At 31.9% G+C, this 21,483-nt stretch overlaps 1 pseudogene; it reads right to left on the reverse strand.

Annotated features, from left to right (window-relative positions):
- Positions 1-21,483, reverse strand: part of LOC124372011 — a 36,213-nt pseudogene that overhangs the window by 10,559 nt on the left and 4,171 nt on the right.

Genomic DNA, 21,483 nt, shown 5'->3' on the forward strand with positions numbered 1-21,483 from the left:
ATCCAAGAAAAACAGCTGTTTATGTAATTTGTAATTGGGGAAAAAACACTTTTTAGGCTTAATTCCAAAGTAGAATAAAGCTTCCTACTGTACAAGTCAAGGACAAGCATTTGGAAGTTTACAGATTTTACTTAGACTCAAAAATTGCTTGTGAAGTAGTACAGTGTTTATCATGGAACCTTTAGAAGGTTCTACAATTCAGGGTAATTAGAATGATGTAGAAGCAGCTTTAAGGTACATTATAATTGACTGAGCGTCATCAGGAAAGTGTATCACTTGAGGGGCTGGAATAGTTTCACTTCTTCTGCCTGTCCCCTATAACGCTATGTGAGAACAAACTGACATATAGACTTAAGACTGTACACGAATCTTCATTTGTAATATAGGTAACACTGAGTTCAACGATGGAGTATACCCATGGGATTTGCTTGTGCATTACGGAAAATATTTTTCATTGGTCTTATGGGTTACCATAATGGTTACAAAAGAATAGTAGTATGTAGCAAGCAAAATGTCATGATGTTTGGCTGATATTGTGGTCAAAATTATGTACAGGGTGACCACCGGGAACCGGACGTTTTTGGAATTGCTAGTACAACGCTCAGCCAAGATGGGAGAGGGGGGAGAGTGTGGTGAATGACCTCGCTATACAATGCCATTTCAGTAGCCATGGAGCAGTGGACAGTGGAGCATCGCATGTTTGCATACGACGCGTATGTAAAAAATGGCGAGTCTGTTACAACGGTTACAACGGCTTTTTCGCACTCATTTCAACCTTGGAACGCCATGGTACGGTTTCCTACCCACAACACTATTCTCAGGTGGGTTCAAAATCTGAGAACGACTGGTGTTATTTTAAAGAAAAAAATCTCCTGGCCCAAGGAAGACCGTAAGGACGCCGGAAAACGTCGAGAGGGTGAGAGTAGCCCTCATTCGGAGCCCAAGTCGTTCAGCAAAGAAGACATGCAAGTGAAACTAAGGTTTAAAGCGTGAATCAGTGCGGAAAATTTTGCAAAGTGAGTTAAAATTTCATCCCTATAAAATGTGGTGTTGTTCAGAAGCTAAAGGAAAGAGATTACACTCAGCAAGAGGACTTCGCCGTTCACATGCAAGTGTTGCTCGAAGATAGTGACAGCACAATAATCATTATGAATGATGAGGCACATTTTAATTTAAATGGAGAAGTTAACAAGCAAAATCTACGTTACTGGGCAACCGAGAATCCTCGCATAATCCACCAAAAACCTCTCCATTCAGAACGTGTAACTGTGTGGTGTGCGGTTGCCACTTTTGGAATTATTGGTCCATATTTTTTTGAAGGTGAAAATGGAGCCTCAGTAACAGTCAACTCCCAACGTTACACTCACATGCTGAACACTTCCTTTACGTCCACAACTGAGAAGACGAGGTCTAGACAGAAATGAACACGTTTATTTTCAAACAAGATGGTGCCACACCGTATACTGCTCGCTTGTCAATGGCTGTGGTCCGTCAGATGTTTTCCAGGAAGGCTCATTTTTCCGTTTTGGCGACATCCAGTGGCCCCCCAAGGTCACCAGACTTGACGACTTGTGACTTTTTTTTGTGGGGGTACCTCAAATCACAAGTCTACAACAACAAACCCTCGCACCTTGGCAGAGCTAAAGGATGCAATCAAGACCGAAGTGGCAGCAAATTGATCAAGAGCTTCTCAAACGTGTACATGCGGATTTTCTTAAAAGGTTAGAAACCTGCATTCAAGAAAATGGACACCATCTATTTGACGTTATATTCCATAAGACAGTAACATTGTTCTTAAATGGCATATAAGTACAAACATTTTCTATGTAATAAAATAAGTTTTATGTTAAAAAATAAGTGTTTTATGTTTTATTTAAAAAACGTCCGGTTCCCAGTGGTCACCCTGTATTATGCAAAGAAATAAAATTCCAAAATCGCTAAGTTTAATCAGAAACCTAGCTTTACTGAAACTGATGAACTATGAAAATATGATGTTCTCAGAGTTCAAACGCATGTTTAACTGAGTCAACAACTAAACTGCTATAATTTATCAATTATAATTAGTTACCCACCTGTTGAACAAACAAACTATTAAACACACCTGCATTAATTTTGAGAAACTTAACAATACTATCTCATTATTGAATTTTACATCACATCTGACAAATTTTTGCTAAAACCAGCATATAAGAAAGATAAATTGTGTCATTAACTCAAGTGCTCACTGTAGCACTTTACAAAAATTGTAAAAGTTTACCTAAAAAACAAGGTTAAGCATGTATTTGAAGGTATGATTTATGTATATTGCAACAAAATTTAAAACAACAAACAGTATTTTGATTCATTTTATTCCAAACTATATTTAAAATCTTGTTGGATTTTAAATATAGTATTTAACATAAATCTAAAATTTGGACCAACAATGCATAGAAATCGGTCAAAAGAACTGGTATATCCATGTAGAATCTACATTGGTTCCCAATTATCTTACTAGACAACAATTTGTTCAGTTTACATCTTTTGTCATGTTTACCAACTGACAATCAATAATTTAAAAATGGCAAAAGATGAGTGTGATATTTCATTGAAATTTGTGCGTATATGTAAGGAATGTTTTTTCTTTTAAGAATAATAAAAACCAAGAATGAAGTTACCAAACTGTTTAAATTATAGTCAAGATCCTCAAAACATTCTGAATAAAACTCTAAAACCCACGATAATTCTAATTTTTTTGAGAAATTATAATATCATAAAGAACAACTTATCAAAACTTACTAAAATTCAAATTTAATGTAGGTTTGAAATTTTAAATTTTTTAGCACACTGTGGGAATGGCAAAATGACAAAATATATGGTAGATACAGTTTCATAAAATGTAATAATATAAAAAACCCAAAGGTAATAGTCTGAATATTTTACAAATAATATATGTTTTTTTATTTGAATAATTAGAAAATATTAGAAATTAACTCATAAAATGTTGTAAATTGTATAATTGTAGTGTTTTTAATTAGAATAAAATAGAAGATATAATTCCTTAAAAAAATAAATGTTTAACCCGGGATCACTCGCGCTGTTAGGTTGAACCTAACATTGGTAAATGGAGTACAATATTACTAGTCAAAGTTACTATATTTTTTCTCGTCTTTTTGTCTATTCCTCGTTGAAGTGTCTGTGAGCATGTTTTCGCGCGCGAAAAGAGTAAGTTCCGTGTGGTGGGGGTAACTGGTGGGGAGGGGAGTGTAGCCATACGCGCGCTGTTAGTGCCAACCTACCGCGCGAGTAACGATGTTGTCTCATTTGTTAGGTGCTACCTAACGACACGAGTAACCGCGTTAGTGTTTTGTTTGTGTTCAACTTTAGTTTTTTTGTTGATTTAATTTTAATATTGTGGTGTAGTTAATCTGTTTGCTTGAACTAAGTGACATTTATAAACAGATACTTAAAAATGAACAATGAACACATTTTGGGTTGGTTAGAAGAAGAGGAGAATTTGTTGCACGATGACGTGTCAGATTTGGATGCAACAACTGAAATTGATGATCAAGACACCAACTCAGAGCAGTCAGACTTCGAGAATGAACCTAATGAAGTTACTGAAAGTGCTGGTCCATGTGAACCCAGTGTTACGACACCAACTGTAAGTAGGCCTAATCTATCATTAGTCTCTAACTTACAACCGTACTATGTAGGAAGAGACCAAATCACGGGATGGAATGTACATGAACCTCCCAGTTCAAGAACACCTAGGCAAAATATAATTACAACACTACCTGGAGTAAAGGCTATGGCACGTCATTCTAACACAATTTATGACACGTGGAAATTGTTTTTTTCCCGACACGTTAATTGATGAAATAGTACGTTGTACAAATGAACAGCTGTTAGTTATGAGCCAAAAGTACACAAGAGGAGAAAAAGACTGCCCTCAAACAGATTTTGCGAATTACACGCATTTTTTGGTATTTTGTATTTGGCTGGTGTCAAGAAAGGTAACCATTTGAATATTGATGAGCTTTGGGCAAATGATGGCACTGCTTCTGATTTCTTTCTTTGTGCTACGATGTCTAAAAAGCGTTTCCAAACACTCATTCAGGCCATAAGATTTGATAAGAAGAGCACAAGACCTGCCCGATCAACTAAGGATAACTTAGCACACAATACGGGACGTGTTTGAGGCATTTGTAAAAAAATGTCAAGACACCTACAATCTAGGTGCATTAACAACTCTAGACGAAATGTTGGAGGCGTTTAGGGGCAAGTGCCAATTCAGGCAATATATTGCCAACAAACCCCGCGAAATACGGGATAAAGATTTACGCACTGGTTGATGCAAGGACTTTTTTTACAAACAACCTCGAGATTTATCCTGGAAAACAGCCTCCAGGAGAGTTTGATTTAGGCAATGATGTAGTGAGTGTTGTAAAACGTATGATAAAACCCATTGACAACTCCGGAAGAAATGTTACAATGGATAATTATTTCATGGACATATACCATTGGCTAATGACCTCTATGCAAATCACAGACTTACTGTAGTAGGAACTGTTCGTAAAAATAAGCGCCAATTGCCTTTAGAACTCACGACCAATTTACGTGAACGTCCAGTAAAAGAGTACTATATTTGCTAGCCTCATACATTCCAAAGAGAAATAAAAATGTTTTAGTCGGATCAACCATGCACAAACAAGGAGTGATTGACGAAGAAAGTGGTGATAATTTGATACCAAAACTAATCACATTTTACAACCTCACAAAAGGAGGTGTAGATGTGGTTGACAGAATGAAAACAGAATATTGTGTTTCAAGGATTAGTAACAGATGGCCGTTCACTGTATTTTGTTCTTTGTTGAATATTGGAGCCATTAACAGCCAGATAATTCTGAAAAGTAAAACAAACATTCTAATGCCCAGACGGACGGAAGTATTTAACCGAGTTGGCTAGAGCACTTGCAATCCCCCACATTACAAGACGGGTCATCACTGACGAACTTATCAATTTCACTTCGCCAAAAGATCAAGAGCATTGTGGGAACACCTGCAACACCAGCACCACCTCCAGAAGACGGACAAAAAACCCGATGTGTATACTGTCCTATCAGAAAAAACAGGTAATACACAGGCCAGATGTAGTGGTTGTAACCACGCAGTATGCAAAGAGCATATTTTCTTCTACAGTGCTGACATGCTTCCAGTGCGCAGCTGCAGAAAACCCTCAAGATGCAGAGTAAATGATCAAGAACACCTTTGTGATAATCAGAGACTGTACATGTTTTATGTAAATGTACATTTTAAGAATATTACAATGTTTCTTTTTTTTATTTTGGCACTCGAGGGCATTTTTTCAAAACTGCTCATATAATCAATATGTATATTTTTTTATAACAAACCATTTAAAATGTTTCATAATAATGTATAAAGTACTGTTTAAGATGCAATTATGTACAATAAAAACAAAAAAATTAATGGAAAATGAGTTTTTATTCAATATTTCCAAATGTTAGATTCAACCTAACACGCGAGTAACGGTGTTAGTCTAAAACACGCGAGTGATCCCAGGTTAAGGTAAACACAATAATAATTTACTTAAATATGTCCAATTGGCCAATATAATGATAAACAACATGAAGAAATTATAGCAGTAAGGAAATACAGAACTCAACGTCTCAATAGTCTTAATGGCATAATTTAATAGTCTTATGTTTGTTATTATTACATTGTTTTATTTTAAAACTCATAGTATAGTTTTATTTTGCACAGTTCTGACTTCTATGAACAATAGCAAGTGAAAAGTGATAACAATTTAACTGTTTAGTGAGTGTTATTTTTTTTATTTAACAACCTACTAATGCACTATAGATGTTTCTGTCTTATTGAAAAAATTCTTGAAATCAATCAATCCAATGCATTTTTAAATTTTTATTCATGGGGTCTTTTAAAGAAAAAATCTTTGGACTCACATAACTGAATAATAATTAATAACCATTTTGCTCAGTTTATGTGAGTCTGAAAATGTTTTCTTAAATATTAGATTGTTTTATTTTAAATCTATAAGAAGAGTTTCTTTAATTGTATCATTAACACCAAATTTAAGTACCAACATTATTGTTAAAAGTGTATTAAAACATGCACTAGGCTTCATTTTGTGGAATAAGGAATAACAAACATACAAGCACAGAATTCTACAAACAACTTGTAGGTGAAGTTTTGTTTGGATGCTTAGCTAACCAAAACTTATCATATTCAGAAGTTATTCGCTGTAAATATGTTTTTTCTTTTATCCAATAAAACTAATAATGTGTGTTTATTCATTTTTAGCCAGCATTGTATTTTGTTTATAAAGAACACTATAACAGATGATGACTTCTAGAAGTTTGGTGTTCTACTACACTACAAGCCTTGTAATCATACCACAAATACTTACAACATCCTGGCCAGATATAATGGTGCAAATCACAATCCCCAAGGTAATCAGCCCGACGGAGAAGTATTTTGAGAACACATATGACTTTTTGAGAATTATTATTCCCATTATCATATTTGCAATGAGTGATCCCTGAAACAAATATGAGGATAACATGTTTAACTTCCTCTTCACAATACACACATATTTTGACAAATTTGAACCCTTTCAGATCCAACGACCAGGCAACCGGGCGTTTTGAAAACCTACATAAATTGCCAAAGTCCAGAGTTTTTATGAAAATCTATTTATACATTATATTTTTACACACGTATTTTATATCAATTTGCATTAAAAATAAGCATATTTTCTGCTAGGCATATCATACATTGCACAAACACAGTTAATCTGTAACAATAGTGAAAGTTTACAATCAAGTTGGCTGGCTCGTCAATGACGTCTAGCCATGACACTTTCTTTTCATAGTTGTCAATCTGTTGTTTCAGCGAATGCTCTGTTACAATGTTGTGGTTATGTTTACGTTTATTTATAAATTATAATATAAACAATCGTTTGTGTGTAATTTTGGCGTGTAGTGAAGTATTATGAATCGTTCAAGGTCCCCGCTAAGTGAAAATACTCTTAGAAGAGTAGTGGAGAAAGAGTATATAACTGACAACTTTGTAACTGAAGTTTCTTTTATCATGTAAATATTATTTTGTAAACAGCCAAAATCATGTTAGGTTTATTTTTTTTTGTTCTATCCTACAGTGTTATATTTTATATTATTATAGCTGTCACTCAGAAGAAAAGTAGTAGTCAGTAAAGGACATAGAAATTTGCTAATTAAGATGTGCATTACAGTTCATCATAAAAAAAGAGCAGCGTTAAAAAAATGTCAAAAAATTTTTATTTTGGGTTACGATTTGATAAAAATTATTGGATAAGTTTAAAATAAAGTGTTCTTATAGTGTGTTTGACTTTATTGAGTGTAATAATTTTTTGGGTACATTTTTGTACAATACAAAAAAGTTATAAAATATGGCTAATAAATAATAAAATTATTATATTTTATAATGACCATACACAAATTGCTAAATATGGCATGGCATGGATAACACCTGTAAAAATATACCCTTGGCATTATTGATTAACATTCCAAAAACATGTCTGGTACTGAAAGGGTTAAAACTATACTGTAAATCTATGTAGACAACAATAATGTATCTTGTCAAGATTTACATGAACGTAGGTTTATAAATTAAACCTTTAAGTTCAAGAACTGGTGAAAACAGAAATAGAAAAATATATCTCTTACAGCTTAAGGAGTAGAATTCACATGATCCTAATGAAACACTAATACATAGGCAAAGCTATTTTTATACTCTAGCTTACCAGTTCCTCAACTAAAAGGGATTAACAGGAAAGATTATATAATATTACTTCTTTACCTCAATAATACACGATTTTCATTTCAATTTTGGAGAATTAATGCACTTTCTTGTGTCTTTTTTGATGCTGACTGAATTTTAAAAATATAAAAAATTCAATAATATAAAGAACTATTTTAACAGTTTTATGACAGAATATGCATAAAACAATTCAAACACACAAAAATTCACTAAAATGGATTTTCTTGTAAAAACTTAATTCTAAACACTATTTTTTGGTCGGTTAATGAACTTATTCTAGAGAATTCATGAAGGAAATGTGTTCTAGGGCTAGGATGAATATATATATTTCACTCTTTCCCAGGTCTGGACAACCACAATACGTAAACTTACTGCTCTAAATATCATATGTAGAGGCATTGCGACATTGAAGTCAAAAGCATAGTTGTTGAAAACGTTCACTATGAAGAACATGGCAACGAGTACTGTGTAGCTCCTGAAATATAAATACAAACTTGTTTTAAATCAACAATTTACTTTAAACAATGACCTACATTCAGTTAGTTCTATTTATATCTGTTCTTCATAATCTACTACCTATGTCTAACAAAGACATCAAATGAGTGACAGTGTAAATAAGATAGTTACTTAAAATTAAACAATATGTTATATGTAATTTTTACCTACTTTAAATTATTACACAATATTACACTATTTCAGTCAGATTTCAAGTACACAAATTATTCAATTTATATAGTATTGCAAAAAAAATCCTTGTAAAACTTATGTATGCTCAGGTATGATTATAAATTACATTTTCTAATATTCTACTTACTATAACAGACTTGTTTTCTAGGAGAACCTGGCTTACAAGATAGCATTTAACTTTCATATTTTTATGACAACAAAGAAACGTTTCAAAGTTCGATTACGAGATCTTTTAGTGTCGAATGCGTTTTATTCCGTTGATGAGTTCATGACAAATCGCTGGGAGTGCTAAAATTATTTTGTTAGCTCTGTTTACCGAAACGAATAACATTTTTGTGCTGACAATTGTAAAACAATGTTTTAATTAAAGTAACATTGGTTAAATTTGATGTTTTAAAATTCAACTTGTATTAGAAAAAGTTAAGACACATGCAATACAATTGTAAAAAATTGTCTACTGCAATAAAGAAATTTTGAACTTGAATTAATCAAATCCTTATTTTTTATTATTTAAGATTTTTTTCAAATTTTATTTATGTTATCTTATAAACAATAAAAAATGTGGACAGTATAAAAATGTGATAACAAAAACAGGAAATATTGCATCAAGGAATATGCAGTTAGTAGCTTAAATTCTATTTGTGAAGAATTACTGTAATCTTTGAAATCAAAACATTATTTGGCACTGACATACAGAGTGTTTACAAACGCTCCGTAAATATTTTTGGAAATTTGTTCTTTTGTGTGAAGACAAACAAAACATTTAATACAAATATGGGTCAGAATGCTTACTTTACAATCTGTCTGAATGTATATTTAGGTTTTAATTTTTATTTCAGAAACTACTAGAGACACAAACCTCAAATTCGGCACAATACAATTATTTTTTGTAACCTCTAATCAAGAACAATCATATAATCATACAAAATAAATATTATATTACAATATCAAATCTATATAAGGCGGATGGCTGAAGTTTAAAAAAAATAAACACTATAAAAATAATAATAAGCTTATGACAATTTTGAAAGAATTACAAAAGTTGCTACATTTATTACAAACATTTTGGCACAAAGTAATGTTGGTCTTTAAATAAAGTAAATATAAGCTTTTAACTTTTGTAGTGCAAATACAGTTAATGATTCCATATAAATGTAAACAATGACAAATTTTCCGTGTATTAAAACCATTAAAATCTTGAATTTACATTAATTACTGACCAATTATGATCCATGTGTCAAAATGTTTATAATTAGATTTATCAATTATTATTATTTAAAGGATTTCACAATCTTATTAGTTTTTTATGGAATTAAGCTAAAAACTTCAACCAATGGCCATTTTGATAATATAATATTTACTTTTTTATTACATTTGAAACTGCAAGGAAAATAATTGTATCTAATTTGAGTTAATTATCTTTACTGGTTTTTGAAATCCAAAAAAATAAACTAAAAATACATACATACAGACAATCTGTAAACAAAGGGATAGACAATGTGGATTTAGCTTTTAGCTCCTCTTCATCCATCTGAAAGTTTGTGTAGAGAGTTTTGTTATACCCTGTATATAATACAGTGAAATACAGGTATAATGTGCTCAGTTATTAAGTGCATTAATATTGTAATATAGATTTTTACTTACAATATTCCAATTTTTGGCTTCTTAGTCCCAAATTTCATAGTAAAAATAAATCCTTCCCACCACAACAAAAACAAATTGGGCAAAAGTTATTAAATTTCCACTGCCTGGATCCTCTCTGAAACATAAAATCATGCTTCGTTAAATATTATTTTTTTTAAATCTAACACACAATTAAAACATATTAACAATTAATTTCAAAAGTGTATACTTTTTTAATCTTTGGAACGCCCTTCACCTTAATCAACTTTATTCTGTTGAAACACATCAAAGTGAAATTTATCAGTTTTGCAGGGTTTTTGGTCAGAAACTCTAACTTGTGTTTATATTGAGTGTAAATTAAGTCCTGATATGCTGGAATATATTCCAAACAGATTAAGATATCGATGTACAACCTTCACCATACCTATTAAAATACTATGAACTTTTTGAATGGTAAAAAATACAGTCTCTTTTCAAAAGGGGTAGAGGGGGGAGTCACTTTAAAATTTCAAATTGTAATCCATATCTTGTGTGACATGTCATTTGAAAGGTAAATACAATATAAACACAATGGCATGAACACAACATCTCTACAACAATCCTAGCAATATACATAAAATTGATATTGTATATACTACATATTATTAGTTTCTGAGTTAATAGAATTAAAAAAACTTGATATGATATTTGTAACCAATAAGACAATTTATTTATTGGATTCCCATCTGTTCACAATACAAGTAAAAGATGTATATGGATCTTGTTGTAAAACAGTTATGCTTAATTAATTTGACTAGTGATTGATACTATGCCAATGTACTCGTGTGCATGACATTATTTTTTTATTTAATTTAAATACAAATTTGTTCACATTTGGTCCATTTTAAGACACACTTTATAATTTATAACATAAGAGTAATCACATCAAGGTCATGTAATAGGCTTCACTGAAGTTTAATGTACACACTTTCCGAAATTCAAGTCTGTATTTCTATTGCTTCTCAAGATATCCTGCAGAAGAGTGATAGAAAAACAGACAGACAGAAGAGAACATTTTTGAGCCCCTGAAATGCAGAAAATTAAGTAAAATTTCAAGTCTGTAGCTCAATTTGTTCTTGAGATATATTGCAGACAGACTTTGCTTACACTCCACCAAATTACATACAGTGACACACATCCATCAAACTCTATTGTGTCTATTTAGAAATGAAGTTTCATGCACATTTTCAACTCTATATTTCAATTTTTTCTCATTATAACCTGTGAAAAACTGATAGACCAAACATACAGAAGATCAAAGTTGCTAAAAATATATATAGCCAGTGGAGTAACCATACACCAACAAAAAACCACTCAAACAGGTTTTAGACATTAGATAGCTAATAATTATGAGAATTATTTCATCACCCATTTAATGAAATAATGCTTTTATACTGCACTATAAATATAATTTAATTATTTTTAACTGTAAATAAATCTCTTTCTGCGTTGCCCAATTTCCATCAGGACTGAAGATCAGTAAAATATACTCTTAAACATAAAAAGGGCCCATCTACTAACAGAAATAGCGAACTATAGACCAATCTCACTCACCTTCATAATTTTAAAAATCATAGAAAAAAACAGCCCTGACTAGACTTATAAGCTATCTCACGCTACACAATCACACCAAGTCAACCTCAGCGGACTGCAGGCAAACCCGCAGAAAACATGTCGGTTCACCCCACAAGCCGACATAAGTTGTGTTTTGTTCCTATATCTTGGAGTGTAACTCAGGGCTACATACTGGTACCTGTTCTGTTTGTTATGCTATGTAGATGGCATAATCTTTTTAATAAAATAAAAAAACTCAGCAATTGGCCTACAAGAAGATGTTACTATAATAGCCCTGAACAAAGCAATACAGTACACTAAGTCAAATGATCTCGCAAGTAGCCCCTCCAAAACAACCCAAGTGCATTTTAGTACAAAATGGACTACAAGAAGATGTTACTATAATAGCCCTGAACAAAGCAATACAGTACACTAAGTCAAATGATCTCGCAATTAGCCCCTCCAAAACAACCCAAGTGCATTTTAGTACAAAATGGACTACAAGAAGATGTTACTATAATAGCCCTGAACAAAGCAATACAGTACACTAAGTCAAATGATCTCGCAATTAGCCCCTCCAAAACAACCCAAGTGCATTTTAGTACAAAATGGACTACAAAAAAGTCCCAGCAATAAAGATAAACAAAATTCTTAGGGAACAAGACATGGACTTGTCATCTAGAAAAAAATGATTAGAGACCTAGCAAATCCCTAACTACACCAATCATTTAAATCTCTTGGAATAATAATTGTAATCTCAGGGAATAATAATTGTAATCACTCTAATGCAGGTTATCATGTTCATGGATGAACTGCCCCCTCTTCGAGGAAGAGACGTCCATCACTATAATGTCCAACATACTGAACGGTATATCCTCCCAACCACACACTTTCCCAAAATGAGACTTTCCTATGCCAGATGAAAATTATGAAAAGTCCTTCCAACGAACATACAAAACCTAACTGAAAAAAGACTGCAAGAAGTGATCAAGAAATGGCTTCTCAATATACCTTCAAGAATTTACTTGAAGATATTTATAGAAATTCCAAGTAGCAAATAGTAAAATTCCTAATAAACAGTGACACTACAGAATCAGACCTGAAGGAAGTAAAAGTCTACTCAATACATAATGAATTTGACACCATTTATATTCTTTACAAATGTAAATACAGATTTTATTGATTGATACTCTATTTAAAATAATATACAGTATCTACTCAAAACCTTCAAATCGGGAATATACTGACTAGTGTAACGATGCAGTTACCGTCTTCCGTAATATATTACAAACAATATTTTATAATTGAAACAGCATATAAAAAGTTTTAATGGATGGCCTAAATACATTAATTGTTAATGATTGTCAGTAATGTCTCGGTATTATGTAGTGTTACAAACAATGTTTTAATGTAAGGTACTTTAGATGATATATAGTTGTTTTGTGACATGTGTGTCATGTTTCAGTGAGTAAGCAAAATGTTTATCAAAGTTTGATAACGCCTTCTAATTATCACTTGGAGGTATTTTCATTAGTACTCCACAGTGTTTCTAATGGTTTATTTTCTGCATATTGTCATCATAGTCCGGTCAATTTAGACATTGACCCTTGCAAAAATTCCCAGAAAGCTGAAAATTTGCATAGATGTTAGAGACACCATTTTTATGAAATTGTGAAAAGTCCCCATCGATCCCATGTCTGCAAAATGTTTTATTCAAGGTCAAATTTCACAAAAATAGGTTTTTTTTTTTTTAATTTTTCAGCGAAACGGTTAGTGTTATGAAAAAATATTAGAAACAAAAATTGTAGATCATGCAATTATCTACAAAAATGCTCCTTATGCTTTTTTACATAACACTAACCATTTTTGAGAAAAAACAATTACAAACTTTTCTTACGCTGTATTGTCTATAATACGGACACGTTTCCACGCCACCTATGAGGTAGTGTACCTAGCGCGATTTTTTTAATATGCTTTCCCCGGTAGGCCTATTTCACAGTCTTTTCCAGTAAAATTTAATCAATGTTTGGTTATTCTTCTTCTTTTCAGTCGTTGCACTCTTGTTAGTGTGGTCGTTGTCGATCAGGTACAGCTCGAGTGATAAGTCCCGTTATACTTGATTGTAAACATATTTTATTCATCATCATCATCATCACTAATTATTTCCTCTTCTTCCCCTCCATCTTCTTCTCTCTCTATTTTCTTCTTCTTCCTCATCTTCTTGAGTAGACGTAAATTGTACTAACAGCGATACATCAGTTGTTTCGTCGTTCATGTAAAAACCTTCTTTTGTTCGAGATTCAGCATTTGAACAGATTGGCCTTGACAATTGGTGCACGCTAATGAACAAAATAATTCTACTTTTTTTGCAGCCACATCTTAAGTTACACCCCTTTTTGCAGTTGCAAAAAACATAATTAAGGAGGTTTTTTGGTGCAGGTGGAAGAAGCGTGTGGGTTGGTGCCAATGCATTATTGACATGCTTCCAACCCCATTGTTCTGGGTCTAGTTGATTACCAAGCCACACCTGAACCTAGTAATATATACGATAGGAAGACAAGCTAATTGCACACGTGTTTTATTACGTGTTTGTTTTGCAAAAGATAAGTAACGTAATTTGTCTATCGAAGTAATTTTTTTTGGAGCTCCATATACAGACAGAAGAAAGCGAGTTTCTGGTGAAGAGTTGATATCTTGGAAAGCTTGTGCACAAGTAATAACATTTTCTTTTTGAAACACAAAAAAAAATTGTTGTTTTACCCCTTCGAAACATTGCTGGTGTTTTATCAGAGCCAGTCATAGCATGTAAAAACTGTATATGATTGAACCGATTGATTATCTTCCCGAATAATTAATTGCTGCTGCTCTTGATAGGACTTTCAATTGCTCTTCTTTGCCTTTATGTTTTTTCACTCTAGCTTGATTGATAATATCATGATAATTAACAAGAAAACATACAATGTTAATTGTCCTAGTTTCTGAGTAATAATGACTCTATTACTACAATTTAACTTCAATCATAATTTAATTTTTCTTTTATCAACACTTACATTTTTACAAATTTTTTCTAATTCTTCTAACGTAAACTGGCAGTCATCACTACTTTCAATATATGAAAATACTTCCCCCATGGCGAGATACAATGCTTCATCTTGAGGACGGCCGACTTAGCCTTCAATGGTCGGCTTTAAAAATTATACAAAGCAATCATTATGGTACTTAGCTTCAGCAGCAACTAAACTGTGTTCAAACCCGATGGGAGCAACACTAGTTTTTGCGGTGTCATCAGAACGAGACTGAGCTGCTTTCATAACTGAGTCTTTACATGAAAGAGTTCTAACGTTACAAATTTTACGACGAGATTTCTGTGCTTGTTTCTTTTTTTTATTCCTCACTCAACTCGTCATCGCAAAATAAACAACAATTTTTAAAAGAAAAATATGGCACTTACATATGCTCTAGTACGAGGAGGACTTTTTGAGAGGTACTAGCTGATTCCTCTTCATGTTGCCGTTTTGCTGCTGCAATTGTACTCTTTCTATTGTATTGTTTGCGACACTGCACATCATTTGTCGCTGAATTTACATTCTTTAAGTAATCAGTAAATTGATTCCCTTGAATACTCGTGTTAAGTAACGTCTTCATGCCGCGATCAACAATAACACATTCACTTGAAGATAAAAGTTTTAGTGCAAATAAAACATTATTGCAACATATTTTCTACAAAAAGTGAATACAGCACAAACTTTAGCAGAGAATATTTGAAATAACTACGTGTTTTCACCTCGAAGGGATTTTCAAGACTAACGGTGATTTAGGTTCCACCTCAGAAAACCAGTTGGACGGAACGGCCACTCGAACAATGGAATGACAGGCAGATGTTGTTCTAAGGGCACATGGTCCCTTAAAATTAGGGGTTTCGTTTTTTTAAATATCATATTCTCAGAATTATCAGTCAATATGAATGTATTAGTCACGCAGACTTATAGTCTTACTTATATTACACGCCCAATGATATCATAGGCAGCTTAGTCGTGTTTATTATGGACAATACATCGTAAGAAAGTTTGTAATTGTTTTTTCTCAAAAACGGTTAGTGTTATGAAAAAAAGTACAAGGAGCATTGTTTTAGATAAGTGCATGTTCTACAATTTTTGTTTGAAATATTTTTTCATAACACTAACTGTTTCGCTGAAAAATTAAAAAAACCTATTTTTGTGAAATTTGACCTTGAATAAAAAATGTTGCAGACATGGCATTGATGGGAACTTTTCACAATTTCATAACAATGGTGTCCCTAACATCTATGTAAATTTTCAGCTTTCTGGGAATTAATGCAAAGTTACCCCTATTTTTTGGCTACATTGACCGGACTATCAGTCCTTGTTCTGTAATGGATGTACAAATAAACAAGACTGAATGAACAAGAAAGAAATATCCAAAACCCTATCAAATCAACAAACTGCTACGCAGGCAACTAAATTTCAGTTTCTCTCCTTGGTGCTTTCGTATAATCATACTTCTAATTTAATCTCGTACATTCTTATAATCATCATATTTCCAAAGTTGGAGCGGATTCCCAGCTATTAGTTGTGCGCAGCTTCACGGTATTACAAGAGCATCACATGCAATGCATCTTTTTCAATAGTATCACAATCATTCCTAAGGTAATGATGATTATTTAAAGATATTCTCATTTTTATGACAACTTCCTAATTAATGAATGTCTTAGTATAAAATCCAGCATGGCAGAGCACTGAAACTGGATATTAAGACAAGTTTAACAAGCTACTAAAGTTCCATGAGTCTCTAGATAAAATTATATGCTATTTAGTTAAATAGTTCCTTAGATTTCTATAGTTGATAGTGAAGTATTTAGCGCCATTGAGGCAGAGTCCTGAAGCCAGTGACCATAGCCATGTAATACTCACATATTTTACTTAGCGTGAATGGTTGCATGTTTTTAATAAATTCGGCTATAGAATATCAATTTAACAGAATTTTCTTCCTAATTCAAAAATGTATTTAGTGTTAGAAAAAGTAAAACTAACTATGTTCAATATTCCAATGTCAAGTATACAATATATTTTTGTCTCATAGTGTTTTGTACATGTTAGTCTATTTGATTGTGCTCAGTTTTGGCAGCATAGGTGATATAAGTATAAGCTCTTCTACTAACTCGTCTCTGTCTTTCTCGCACTCATTCTGATCAGTTAGAACTGATTTGATATTTTTACAACAAATTAAAAGTTTTTTCTTTATTTGTGTTGTGTGACTAGGTACATTATACAGAAACTTAAATTTACTGCTGTGATTTTGCATTTGTTTAAATCTTTCTGTTAAGGAATTGATAGCTACATCGCCTGCAACTAGACTGAAATAAACAAGTCGACTCTAAAAGAGTTCTTTCCTAGTTCAGTGGGTGCATTTTCTCATTGATAAAAATATTGTTTCTTTTCTTTTTTGTTTGATCTTAGGTTCAGTGGTGAACTTTAGGACTATCTCCAATTTTTCATCCGCTTCTTTGGCATCAGTAATGACACTGTTTCAGGCATTCTCTGACCTCACATTTTTCCAAAACAGACTTAATATTTTCAATCAGGTCAGTAGCCACTGTATGTTAACATTTTCCTTTTACAGTTCTTTCGTAATTAAGTTTATTTTTTTTTAACATGCAATCATATGCAATAACTGAGCAGCATAAATATTTGACATCTATTTAAGTTTTTTTTTTTTTTTTTTAATTTCTGTAATGGTATTCTTTTCATGGGCATCTACTTTTGGGGTCTGTTGTGGGTGGCTTCATACACTGGAGGGAATAAATGGATTTTCAGTTGCTCAGTATTACTATTGGCCAGAACCCTGAGTAAAAATCAATTTGAGCGATTTTGCTTGTTTTTATCTTCACGCTCTAATTCCGCCTTGCACTACCAGTTCCTTTCTTTTAGACATATTCTGGTCAAAAACATGAAATTCTTTAAAAAATTCGTTTTGTTATAATGACAATGAAGATTAATCAGGACATATTAGAATAAAATAATAATCAATTGAAATCAAAGCATGCATGAAAAACAGCCAATAAACATGTACAGTACATATTTCGTTCGGAGTAACAGCGATAGACAAGACGAGTCTATTGTTTTGGAAGAGAAGACTGGTAATCAGAGCATAATCTAATCACTCCACGTGCCGGTGCACTGGCCTAATTCTTCCACTGACATTTCATGTTAGTTTATCTTCAATTTTTTTTAGTCCTTAGCTTTCTAAGTTCGTTCAACTAGTATAACTAAGAGAATCAGCAACTTCTTCTGCATCACGCTCTAATGTTTTGTTGATCAGTTGGTGAAAGCAAAGGAGGCACCCACATCGTTGGTGACCCCTGTTTCAGCTCTCTATGCAGCCGCATTAGTTTCATGGGCCTTGGACCAGCTCTGCATTGACTTCATAACTCTGTTTTAGCAATCTGAATTTCCCTTTTTCCAAGAATTATTTAGGATAGAAAAACACTTTAGATATAATTTTTTTTCATTTGCTCAAAAAGTGATTTTCCAAATATGAAAGTTTTGTAAACACCCTAAAAATCACGATAACTCCCTTTAGTTATTTGGAAAGAACCAGATAACAAATAATTTAACATAAATGTAAAAAGTGTTTTGAAGAGAAGTGCTAAAATTTTAAAATCAATAAAAACTTCTTAGAAACTTGTGATTATAATCTTTCTTATGAAAATAATTTCTACAAATATTTCAGTCATGTCCTGAATTTATGTTTTTTTCTACTTTTAGTTATTGGTTATTATTCCTTGAAAGTTTTTTAACATAATGACAGATAAGATATATTATTTTTTAAATGTTAATTTCATTAACAAAATATTTTAGAAAGAGTAAATTAAATGCTTATTAAGTGTAAACTGGGTTGAGCGTTGGCAGTCAGTAAGTCTTATAGTACAAAATTTACTTGCTCATTAGGTACCCAAGCTTTAAAATTTGACTACTCTGTCAGTAGCCTAAACTCAGTATCTAGGCTTTGACAGATCCATTTGCAGGATATATGCTAGTAGTGTTAGTATTTTCCCTAAGGAGTCCTTGATAATGTAATATGGGCTCGCTTACCTAAAAGAACGTTTGTAACTGCTTGATATATTTACTATACCAAAGTAAAAATTATGCAACAGCCAGGCAAATGCTGGGGTAAACCTAGTAAAGGCTATGGAATACCTCGACAAAGCATCCATTAGAACTAGAAACAAAATACAAGACAGACCAGGACATTGACCAAAAGGAAGGCAGAAGACTTCTTTGATACCAGCAATATCCAGAAACCCAATGCAGGATATCATTGAAATTTAAGTTGTTTTTTTCTATTTTCTTTCCAATTAACTTTTTACCATTTTCTGAAAACTGAGTTTTTTATACTGAGATGTATTTTATTAGTGGTAAGAGATATTCCAACCTAATTTTATTACAGTTTCTTGTGATCAAACACTAGAGATGTGAAAAATAAATAATTTTCAAATCTCTCAATATAAAAATGTTATATATGAATAAATTTGAATAAACAATTATTTATAAAATACAATAATTGTATTTTTTGAAAACATAAAACACCTGTGTTACTCACTAGATAAATATTTATATTCAAACAAATTTACATTCTAGAAATTCTAATACTTTTTGAGATCTGTGATACCTGCTTAACACAGAATTTTGATGGCCCTAACAATACACCGGAATATTAGAGTACCGTATTATGGATTAATATTAGCCATTTTAATCTCCAGAATGTATTATTAAGATTAATAGTAATTATTACAACATTGGAATTAATACAATAATCACAGTCTGACATAACTGGATTTTATAACAAATATCAACCCACACACTAAGTTTTATTTTATAACAAATATCAACCCACAGAAAGTTTTATTTTATAACAAATATCAACCCACAGAAAGTTTTATTTTATAACAAATATCAACCCACAGAAAGTTTTATTTTATAACAAATATCAACCCACACAAAGTTTTATTTTATAACAAATATCAACCCACACAAAGTTTTATTTTATAACAAATATCAACCCACAGAAAGTTTTATTTTATAACAAATATCAACCCACACAAAGTTTTATTTTATAACAAATATCAACCCACAGAAAGTTTTATTTTATAACAAATATCAACCCACACAAAGTTTTATTTTATAACAAATATCAACCCACACAAAGTTTTATTTTATAACAAGTATCAACCCACACAAAGTTTTATTTTATAACAAATATCAACCCACACAAAGTTTTATTTTCAAATAATTTACTAACAGAAGTTGAATATAATTGCTTTTCTATTCATGTTTACCCTTTCATTATCAGGATGATAAGATACAGTGTTATCCTACACTTAAGTGACAGAATAATCCAAATTAGACTGAGAGAGAAGGCATTAACTGTTAAGAGTCAAGATACTTGTATACCAATTGTGTTACTGATTATTTCTTACCATAGCTATGTTTGAACACTTCAGAAGTACAGTAAATCACTGTTTTGTCCCAAATATACTATCTGCTATTAATAACGACCACTAAACATCACACAAAAAAATTCTATATCATGCTGATTAGTGAAGTTATTGCTCCAACATTATTTTACGAGAATTCATATTTAAAAAAATCCCTTTTAAAACAGGACAAGTAAAAGGAAGGATAATATTTGTTAGGTATCGATTATACTGTATATGTGTCCAATATTCTTGTAGCTCTACAAAAAAGTAGTTAACCAAATTTAAGTTTGTATGCTACTTACTGACACGATTAAAACAAATTTTATAGCAGTATAAGATGCAATTTTGCATATATTTTCACAGCATAAAATGGCTTAAAAATTGCAAGCAGGTAAGTTTGAGATATTGCAGCGGCACATGTAACATGCCTAAGTTATTGCAGAGAATGAAAAATATCTCTCTTTAACTATAATACGCCTTCTTTGGGTATAATGCCATTAATTTAAAAAAAAACACAAGTACATTTATTTCCTGACTGATACTGTACCGAAACGGTATAGCACATACTACATTTCGGAACGCTTTGATAATTATATCTGAGATGTATGATATTTTACAACATCAATACATTAATAATAATTACAAATGTATTTCTTAAACACAACGTCTTAGCCCAACTGGATCTTGCCCCATTTTATTATTTTAAATACCTTCTTAAAGTTATTGCCAAGACAGCATTATTGGCCAAAGTAACCTAAACAATTCAATTAAATAATATTTTATTTAAATCACAAATCAGGATCAGAATTACTCTTTATTGCTACATAAACGTTAATACATATCATTGCTACAAAAACAGGTAACTTTGTCAGGACATAATGTAATAATGCTATACATAAAAGAAGACCTTGCATTGTAATTATGATCAAATTTATCATTACCTGATAAGCTTTCAAAGCTTGATTACACTTTTAGTAGGGTTTTCAGAATATATAAATTTGGAAGTGATAAGATTTTAAATTCTTTAAACAGAGGTTTACAAGAAGTTATAAAAGATGAAAAAGTCATTAATCTTGTGATTTTTTTTATGAAACTTAAAAACTTCATCGAAGTTAAAAGATGATCCTCAAAATTCAATACTATATTGAATTATTGAACAAAATAAAGTATAGTAATTGTTATTCTAGTTTCCAAATTAACTGAGTTTCACATTACTAGCATTTGATAACACGCCAAGTTTAATCTCCTAATAATATTTTTAATACATT

Source organism: Homalodisca vitripennis, unplaced genomic scaffold (genome assembly GCF_021130785.1).
Source record: "Homalodisca vitripennis isolate AUS2020 unplaced genomic scaffold, UT_GWSS_2.1 ScUCBcl_2389;HRSCAF=7099, whole genome shotgun sequence".
Taxonomy (NCBI): domain Eukaryota; kingdom Metazoa; phylum Arthropoda; class Insecta; order Hemiptera; family Cicadellidae; genus Homalodisca; species Homalodisca vitripennis.